Raw genomic sequence first — 10,108 nt, 5'->3', positions numbered from 1 at the left:
GCAACCAGGAAGGGGAAAATTCATCAAATGTTTATATGATGAGCTCTCATATCTACATCACTATGTGAGCACACGATTATGGTGAATCGAAAACATCTAAGGCTAAATTTGTTCCCGAAGCCACTGAACCACTTCATATTGAGTGGCCCCCTGTTGAGTCTATACCTCGGATACCGAAAGGTTCCAAAAAGCACTCGACTATTAACCCTAATGCTAGGGTAGCCTAGAACTACTCAATTGTAGAAGATCTGGCTCAAAGTCCTTGTGCTATGTCTGCATTGCAGGTACTCCAGTCATGCCTTACTCAGAGAAGTGCTTTTCTTTCGGAAATTGGTGCAGTAGATCCAAAGAATTCTTTAGCGCTCACTTTTGATATGTTGAATGTAAAAAAGAGACTTCCTCACCATATGGCTTTCTAGATAAAGTCCACATACCGAAAGACCAATATTTTTCAGACAGTTATAGATGAGGGAGCTTCCACATGCATGGTGTCTATGTCATGTTGGAAGGCCATTGGATCACCTTCAGTTGTTCCTTCACCGAGTCTTTTGAGGACATTTGATAGACATTCTCATAGGCTGCATGGGATTATCCCGACCTTCCTATCTATGTTGGGGGAAAGGTGGTGAATATTGAGGTAGAAATCGTTGATGTGAATAAGGATTATAACCTCCTCTTAGGCAGGAATTGGATTTACGAGATGGATGCCATTGTTTCATCATTATTATACATCCTCTATTTTCCTCATGAGGGGAGGATTGTTAGAGTTTATTAGTTAGAATATTCTCCAAGTGACTCCCACGCCACTTCGGATTCTACCGTTCCATCGGTGGACAATCCCCGTCAACCTATTGAGAATCTAGGAGTTGGGATGTACTCTTCATTAATGGGTATATTTGACCTCACTACAAGAAAAAAGGACATTGGTGAGGGGTGAAAAATGTCACCATAAGCTCACTGGTGACAGTTAAAAGAGCCTTCGTCACCAAAAACTGAACTTCACCAAAGGTGGCATCGCCAAAAGTATAGGTGTTGTAGTGACATTCAAAGTCCGTCACCAATAATGATTTATAATGACGGATAGCGACTGTCACCAAAGGTGGCGTCACCAAAATTATAGGTGTTGTAGTGACATTCAAAGTTTGTCACCAATAATGATTTATAATGACGGATAACGATCGTCACCATTTCATATGAGCAATGGTGACGGACCATAGCCTCTGTCACCAAAAATTGAACGTCACCAAATGTGGCATCATCAAAAGTATAAGTGTTATGGTGACATTCAAGGTCCGTCAGGAATATTGAATATAATGACGAATAGTGACCGTCACCATTTCATATGAACAACAATGATTTATTGTGATGGATCTTCCATGCCCATGACTATTAGTGCATATATATGGTGACATTCGATGACTGTCACCAAAAGGCGCATTGCCAAAAGTATAGGTGTTGTGGTGACATTCAAGGTCTGTCATGAATAATGACTATAATTGCGGACATCGACCATCACCATTTCATATCAACAACAACGATTTATGGTTACGGACCTTTGAGGGCCGCCATTATTGATGCGTATATATGGTGGCATTCATTGACCATCACCATTTCATATTTTGGTCAGGGTCGAAAAATGTCACCAAAGCTCATTGGTGACAGTCAAAAGAGCCTCTGTCACAAAAAATTGATAGCTGCCATTCCATATGGATGTCAGGGCATGATGGAATCGAACCACCAACCTCCTGCTTGTGAAGCAGGTGCTCTTCCATTGAGCTAGCACCCTTTAAAGCATTAGACTTTTAAAAATTAGACCTTGAAACTTCATAAATTGTAAATTCTAGAACTTTCAATAAATTGAAGTCTCAACAATATTTTACTAAATAAGCAAAGAAACATTGAAGTTGCATTTCCTTGCCTAATGGTTATGGAAGTTATGAAAAGTGGGCGGAGGGAAAAATAATTATGTATAAAAGAATCAATATGTTCAGTTTAATACTCAATTAGAAGTGAAACTCTGAAGACATTTATAATCTATAAATGACCTATAACTAGCAAATGCACCAAATATTGCAAAGGAAATGTCATAAATGAATAGAATATGGAAGAAGAACATTGATGAAGACAAATGCAATATGTTATAGGTTGAGTAAAAGAAAAATCACAATGTTGTTGTTGTTTGGCATTTAGATATCTGAATGATATCTAAAATTCTGTGCAAATGTAACACAAATCTTAGAAAACCATGAGACATATGATAAAAAAAATTATATATATATCCCCTTTACATAAACCAACATGCAATTTGGAATTTCATAAGTCCGCACTCAAAACATAATAACAACCAACAAATAAAAGAAATTGACTTGGACAGAAAGCAATAGCTTCACCTTCATTCTTGAGTTGCTTCTGTTTATTTGAATTTGACTCATGACATTCTTTATCTAAAAAGGAATCAAAATCATCACTAGTATTAAATCATCCAACACGGACTTTAGATATCCCACTGACATTTGCGTTTTTGTTGCCATGCTTGAAAATCATGGAGTTTCCTATCAATAATAGAATAAGATGTGTGCCTGCTGCTCAAGAACACATTCCTTATTAACCATTGTTACCTGACAGAAACCAAAGAGACAACACAATATCAACGTACACAAAATCCCCTATCGAAATATAATCATAAATTAGCAAATAAGTCTAAAATATGATCTTAATTAATAAACTTTGTATTTGGAAATATTGTTTCTTTATATTTAAAAAAGACTATGTTGTACAACACTTCTGTCTATTTATCCACGCAATTATATCATAGCATATGTCACACAGTGGCAATCTACAGTACCTAAAGTAAAAATACAAATTTTCTCAAGAAAATAGATTTAGAAAAGAGCTTTGAAAACTATAAGTTTGTCGTCATGCAAATTGTGTAGGCTATGCAAGTAGCCATTATTTCAAAATGGTTGATGTTTCAACTCTAACAGTTATTGCGAAAACCACAATGAGCTAATCAATATAGCATCTAATTATGTATTCCAGTGTGTAATATTATAACGACAACAAGGTAAAAATACCAACACTTGAAAGGATATGTCAAATACTTAAGAAGTTTTTAGTTTACATATAAATAGAAAGGTATAAAATCATGTTTAACAATAGAAAGGGATTAATAAATATGGGAGCTACTGTAGTCAAAGAAGTGAGACTTTTGTAAAGGTAATTTAATTTGCAAGGCTAAAAAAGGATGTCTACCTGTAACAGCACAACACTAGCTCCATCCCCAAAAAGAACACAGGAGCTCCGGTCTGTCCAATCAACATATCTAGAAAGAGCATCTGCTCCAATAACCAAAACATGTTTAAATCCACCACCTGTCATTGTTCCAATAATACTAACCATAAGTAAATGAATTATACAAAAAAAATTGGATTTATCAGCAATCAGAATAGACACAACAACTCACCTTTTAGGAAACATGTAGTTGTTACAAGACCCAACACAAAGCCATTACAAGAAGTTGTAATGTCGAAAGCCAAGGATTTTATACAACCCACCTCACTTTGTACCTGATATCAAAATTGCATTTTTTTCTAATATAGAATCATGAGTATGAATAATTAATGCAAAACTTTACAGAAAAATATCTAAAATCTACATGTAGTAAACTGTATTTGTTAAAATTATACAAATTGACACAAAAAATACCAATTTAATATGGTTAAGGGGAAAAAAGGTTATGTCCTAAAGACATAGGTTGTCAGCATGCAAAAACTTAATCCTAACATTAACATGAAATAAAAAAAAAATGGAACTTTTGAGAGTCAAAAAACAAAATATCTTATAAACCCTTGGTTGGATCCCATTTAAAAACTAGAACAATTATTTATTTCCATCAATCAACACATGCACAATCACTAATATCAATTTCTTTTCATTTGGATATCATGAGGCAATCCACTTTTTGGTGGCTACCACATGCAATTTTCGTTCAAACCCAATAGGAATGTAGTTGCAGAAAGATGTTCATATACCAACATAATTATCGATATAGATGGAATACTTTGTGGTACCATTGTGTTACATATGTGAGAAGCAAATACTAATAACATAGAACTGGAAATTTTTTAAAAAAATACACACATGCACACAAGAACAAGTTTTGAAGACACCAAATCATGCAAGTGATTGTAAAATGTATCCCAATGAGAAACTCTTACAGTGAATTTCTTTGATTAAGTTTGTGTAAATACATTTGAAATTGGTTGCTACCTTTCATAGGTAACAAATGTAGCCTCAATCACAAGGCCCACAACATTGAAGGAAGCTCATTTGTTGAAAATTCAAAACATTAAACCTAATTATTGACTGAAGTGTGGTTTACTGACCATGGGACATGTAGGTTAGAGGACCATCAAATTTTGTTGAATGATTAAAATAGAATTTTCTTAATTGTGATATTTCATATGTTGTGTCACTTAGTCTAGTTATTCGTGAAAACTGTGCTCACCTTCTCATCTTGGTTATGGTCTACTTCTAGTTTGTCGTGTTCTAACTTCCATCGTATCAATTGTTTCAACCATTTGTAATTTTTTGTCCTTATGCAATATGCAAAGAGGTTTTCAATACCCTTGCAGATCAAATAGGGCATGTCTAGATCACCATATATAAAATTCTATAAATTTTATAGAATTTTATATACGTTGATATAGACATGCCCTATTTGATCTGCAAAGGTATTGAAAACCTCTTTGGATATGCTAGAAAGTGGCAACTCTCAACTAAAAATTCAACTTTAAAAAATGGAACAACAAAGTCTCCTTAGGGAATGAAAAAACAATTACAAGCTTCTTTTCTATGCGTCTTATAGGTTATTTCCTTAATATTTTTTTGATAAGATTTTGAACTGCTATGAGACTCAATTCAAACAAATTCATGAATATGTGGCTAAATGGTAAATACAGGTATGCTCCAAAAGGATATAGGATATTGACAGTGATGTTGTTATAAAAAAGTCTCTTAAGACACTAAGAAGCAAGCTAATAAAATAAGGAAAATAGGGATGCTTAGCATGTGGAAAATAAGGATGCTTTGCATATATTATGACAAGGCACTATAAACTAATTGCAAGGAATAACATACTAAAATATGATAGAATGATCATTTTTGACTCATAGATTTGCAAACAAGAGGCACAAGTTCATTTAGAAAGCAAAAGGATTTTCACAAGGCAATACAAACTATTTGTGAGAAGCAACAGACTAAACTAGGATAACAATCATATGCTTTAAGTCAGAAATTTTCACATGTACAAATTCCTCTATATGCAACAAAAGAATTTTGATATGAGCAATTATATACAAGACCTACCCTATATAAGAGAAATTATATACAAGAACATCCCTAAAATTTTCCAGGAATGTCTCGGGTATGGCCAGCAACTCCCTTCATCCCCAATGAAATCCATTGCACAAAGGGACATTTCCTTACTCCCTAAAAAACCAGAACATTGGGTATGATATTTCATTTTCTTTTTTTTCTTTTTTTTTGGGGGGGGGAGGGTGGGGGCACGCAAGAATAGAGAAGGATAATGTCAACCATTTTATCATCAACTTGTATTTAACATCTTTAGATCCATGTTCAGCTCAGTGTTGCTGAAATTTGAAAATGGACAATCCAAACTAGAAGCAACTAGTTCTAGTACTGCTTTGAGCATTTCCAGTCAAAACCCACCCATGAAACTAGAATTGATTAGTTTTTCCCAAAACTTCCAGTTCAGGAAAAAATTGATCAAACTGGATAGTTTGACCAATTTTGTACCATTGCAGCCCCAACCCCAGAAAAAGGAAAAAATAAACCTACAAAAAATCCTAAAACTGCCATAAACCTCATTTCCCATCTATTTAATCATTCCCCCTATATTTGCTTCACAACCTTCTCATTGATCATTTAAGCAGCAAAGAGCATTGATTCAACAATATTCTTGTGCTGATTCATAATGCTTCTCAATCTGATTCAGAGAGTTTCATCCGATAATTTGGAGCACTCAAGATTTGATTGGGGAGTTTCTTGGATCTATTACTAAACCTTATTTGGATTAAGACTTGGATTATTGATTTGATTGGGGTGCTTCTTGTGTTTTTGGTAATGTTGTAAACATCATGTCAGCAAAAATATCATCAAGAATTAGGAAAAGAAAATATTGACAACATTAGGAAAATATCACAAAATATAGGCAAATTTAAAAAATACAAAATTATTCAAAGACAAATAATTGACTTTATGCCCCTTCATCAATGAGTAGGGAAAATAATTTCATGCATCTCATGATAATATCGAGATATTTACAATATTATCATGCTATTTTCGAGAATGAAAACACTGCACAGTTTATCAGCAATAATATCGTACAGGGGTGAAATTTGTGACATTGCAATAATACCAGGACCATGATAATAACAATGTTTGCAACACTAGTTTTTGGAGCTACTCTTTTTCCAATTCCAGATGTTGATTCAATATGTCCCTACAATTGATTTAGACCTGCTCCTGGAACTGATTCAGAGTGAAGACTTGGAACTTGTAAAGGTATTTACAAATATTCTTCAAACCCTATTTCTCTTAAGAGAGTTTGTTAAAAAAAATCTAAAAATTAAATGTAAGGCTTTATTTGCAAATTATTTATGTGGTAGAAAAAATGCCATGGCTCCCAAACATAAAAAGGATCCGACATGGAACCATTGCCAAATAGTTGGGGATGAAATGTTATGCAACTATTGTCCCATGGAAATTGGTGGGGCGTGGTTATACATAGATTGACAATCGAAACAACACCTAGAAAATATACTAGGGAAAATTGAATATTTATCTAAAACTCAGCCAAATTATAATCTGACATGCAAGCTGCTATTGAAAGCTATAACACAAGGCAAAATATATGCAAGAAGAAATAGGAAGAAATGGAAGTGATCATGATAATGAAACCCATAGTTTTGAAGACTCCACTACTCATCCTGCTAGGGATACCTTTAGAATCCCAATCCATCCAAAACATGAGGGTGATTATGGCACAAAGAACACAATCCTAATAAGCAAAGAGTTGACTCAATCTTTGTATCCAACAGGCAACAACACCCTTAGTTCTTAGCCCACCATTGATAACAAATGGAGGAAGTTGCTTGGGAATGCATGGCTAGATGGTGACATGATGCAAAGATAAATTACAATCTAAGTTCAACAGGATACAGATAGGGATCTGGACATAAATTTGCCAAATTTTTGAAAAGCCGGGATCCAGATATAGTAGGAAAATGGCAAGTACAAAAATATTTTGTAATATATATAAAGAGAGACAATTAAAAAAAATAGTCAATAATCAAAACCATTCAGGAATGACAAGAGTAAAACTACAAGTTTATAACCAAAACCAAAAAAAAGAAAATTCTAATGCATGTTACTATTAGCCATCCATGTATTATAACTAATAATGTCATAACCACCCTTGACTATTGATAATTTTGAAGACCATATTGGCATGAGAACATCACAATTCATAACAATATTGTTGTAAGCAACATCCACATGTCCATATTAGCAGTGAATAAAGGAGTGCCTTGAAGACTATGGCAAGACTAAATAACAATGTTAGTGAAGTGACCAACATCGTAGCACACAATGGTAGAATAGACATTAAGAACAAACCTTGAACATGATGATAGATCAAACCTTCTCAAACCTTGAAATTGTACAAAACATTAAGTAAAATGATTGGCCTCCAGTTTCTCACCATATCCCTTTCTATTCCTTTAAGAATAAGCTTGATCAAATCTGCATTTACCTGCTCCCCCATGTGCCTATTTCCAAGGATTTTCAACACACCCCAAGGAAACACTTACATGAATTCAAGACACATTTCTAGCCATTGAAATGGTAATTATAACAAAACAACCCAACATCAAAGTGATTCCCTACAACAGAAACTAACATTAACAAGTTAACGAATAAATGCACGCAGAACTTCACATTTAACTTCATTGTCACTACAATTCATTTTTAGGTTAGGCAGATTCTTCTCTTTTAATCAATGCAACAAAGGTAATGAGTTTAAACTTTAAAGGCATTCCCTTATATCAAATTATACACAAAAATTGTCACAACAAAGCCCAAATGTTGGCTACAAACATCATCTCAAAACAAAAAACACGGCAATACGAGGAGTTTTGATATCAACAAAATTGTGAATTGTATAATTTGAAAATCCAACACCTCTAAATTGAGATTAGCCTATACAAACGCAATTGCTCACCAAGCCAATCAATACATGATAAAAAAAAATTGTTTGCCACTCAATGAAATGCATCTAAACTCTAGGTTAACTACTATAACATCAATAAAATATGATACCATCATGATATAGATTCTATAACTAATAAATTCCCATAAAAATGCTAACGATATAGCATAATATCTCTAGTCCAAGTAGCTCCCATATTATGGAAAACATTAACTCAAACAATTTGAACCAAGCAGAAACATGGGAAAACAAAAAAATATGGAGTACAAATACATTAAAGTGTCATAGAAAAGTTAACGATAATTATTCAGCTATAGATCGAATAAATATCATATGATACTTACTTAGGGAGCACCACCAAAAAGATCATCTGGAGTAGACGTACACATCAAAACCAAGTCAACATCCTCTGGCTTGACTTTCACCATTTCAAGGGCTCTTCTAGATGACTCTATAGCTAAACCAATTAGTGTTTCATCACTTGCAAAACAAAGTGAGCTTAATGACGTTTTATTCCATGTAAGTGAGGAGGTTTTGGCAGGCCTTTTTTTAGTATCCACAAAAAAATATCAATTCTAGACTTTCCTTCATCTATTCCTTCCTTTGAGTACAATTATTCAATCCCCATTCTTACATAGTAAGCCTTATTTCCTTCCATATGCAAGAGTTCCTAATTAAGTGTTCCTTGTAATGATGCTCCCTAATTCTTCATTAAATATAAGATCTAGTACTACTCGGAGTCTCAATATGTAGGGAAAATATGTTTTCAACTTATAGAACTTTAAATGGTCATTCCAGTTAAAATACCTTCAACAACTTTGTAGTCTTTGTTGTTTCTAAGGCCTTTGGGATTGCACATACAATACCAAGCCCTGTTGGCTAGGGATAAGCTTTCTTAACAGCGTGTTAGTGCTACATCCACTCATGTTCCCAACATCAACATCAAAGTTGAGGTGCCTCGTTTGATTAATCCACAAAAAATGAAATGATTCGATTTCTTGGTGACAATGTGTTTGTAACAACACTTTCCCAATAACTATAAAACCTGAATATAGAATTTTGGTAGCTACCTCACATAGAACTTGTTAGCAATTTGGAATTCCAACATCTCTATCCACTTTCTTAATCTAACAAATAGGATTTTCTAGCAAGCAATCACAAAAAATGTATATTTACATAAAATCTTTGGAGGCTTTCTAGCATTAGCTGCAAAAGTAATAAACAAAATATATTTTACAATAGCTCTAGTCATCATCAAATAAGTAAATGAAACTTGGAGTGTTACTATAGTGATCCATAGAATTAGAATTTGGTTGTGTTGTAACTAGGAGTGAAGGTGGCACTTAAAATTTTGGGGCACAAGAAGTTGCTTCTGTTATCAAAAAAACATGATTAGATGCATTATTTCCATAATCAGATGATCCTCCAACATCACCATTATTTTCAAACAAAACACCTTCCCATTTGGCCTATTGCATGTCAGTGCTAATGAAATTTTCTACAAGACTACTGCTACTGGTTTGTTGCAAATTAGAAGATGAAAGATGGGGCATGCCTAGTGTTTTTCTAGGCATGCCACCAATGGGAATGGAAATGGAGACTGTAAATTTCCCACTGCAATCTTAGTAGCACCTTCTGTGCCTACTTCCATGACACCACTAGCACTAACCGTAGTCAAGTTTGCACACTGAGCATTTTCCAAAGAAAAACAATTGCGCAAAATGGAACTTAACTAGCTTTGGTGTAATGCATTACAACCCAAAATCAATGATCCAGAATTCAAGCTTCTGTTTAGGAGAACTACGAAAGTGACCAATA

General features: G+C 34.1%; 1 non-coding gene across 1 annotated transcript; it reads right to left on the bottom strand.

Moving 5' to 3' along the window:
- Window positions 1-1,714: 1,714 nt before the first annotated feature.
- Window positions 1,715-1,786, bottom strand: TRNAV-CAC (transfer RNA valine (anticodon CAC)). Its single transcript has one exon. It is a non-coding gene; the product is annotated as a tRNA-Val (tRNA).
- Between the last annotated feature and the right edge of the window lie 8,322 nt (window positions 1,787-10,108).

The sequence above is a fragment of the Pinus tabuliformis genome, chromosome J (genome assembly GCF_031772625.1).
Source record: "Pinus tabuliformis cultivar Carrire ecotype Pingquan chromosome J, CPIR1, whole genome shotgun sequence".
NCBI lineage: Eukaryota > Viridiplantae > Streptophyta > Pinopsida > Pinales > Pinaceae > Pinus > Pinus tabuliformis.
The sequence above is the reverse complement of the archived record's forward strand: the minus strand, read 5'-3'. Positions and strand labels throughout refer to the sequence as shown.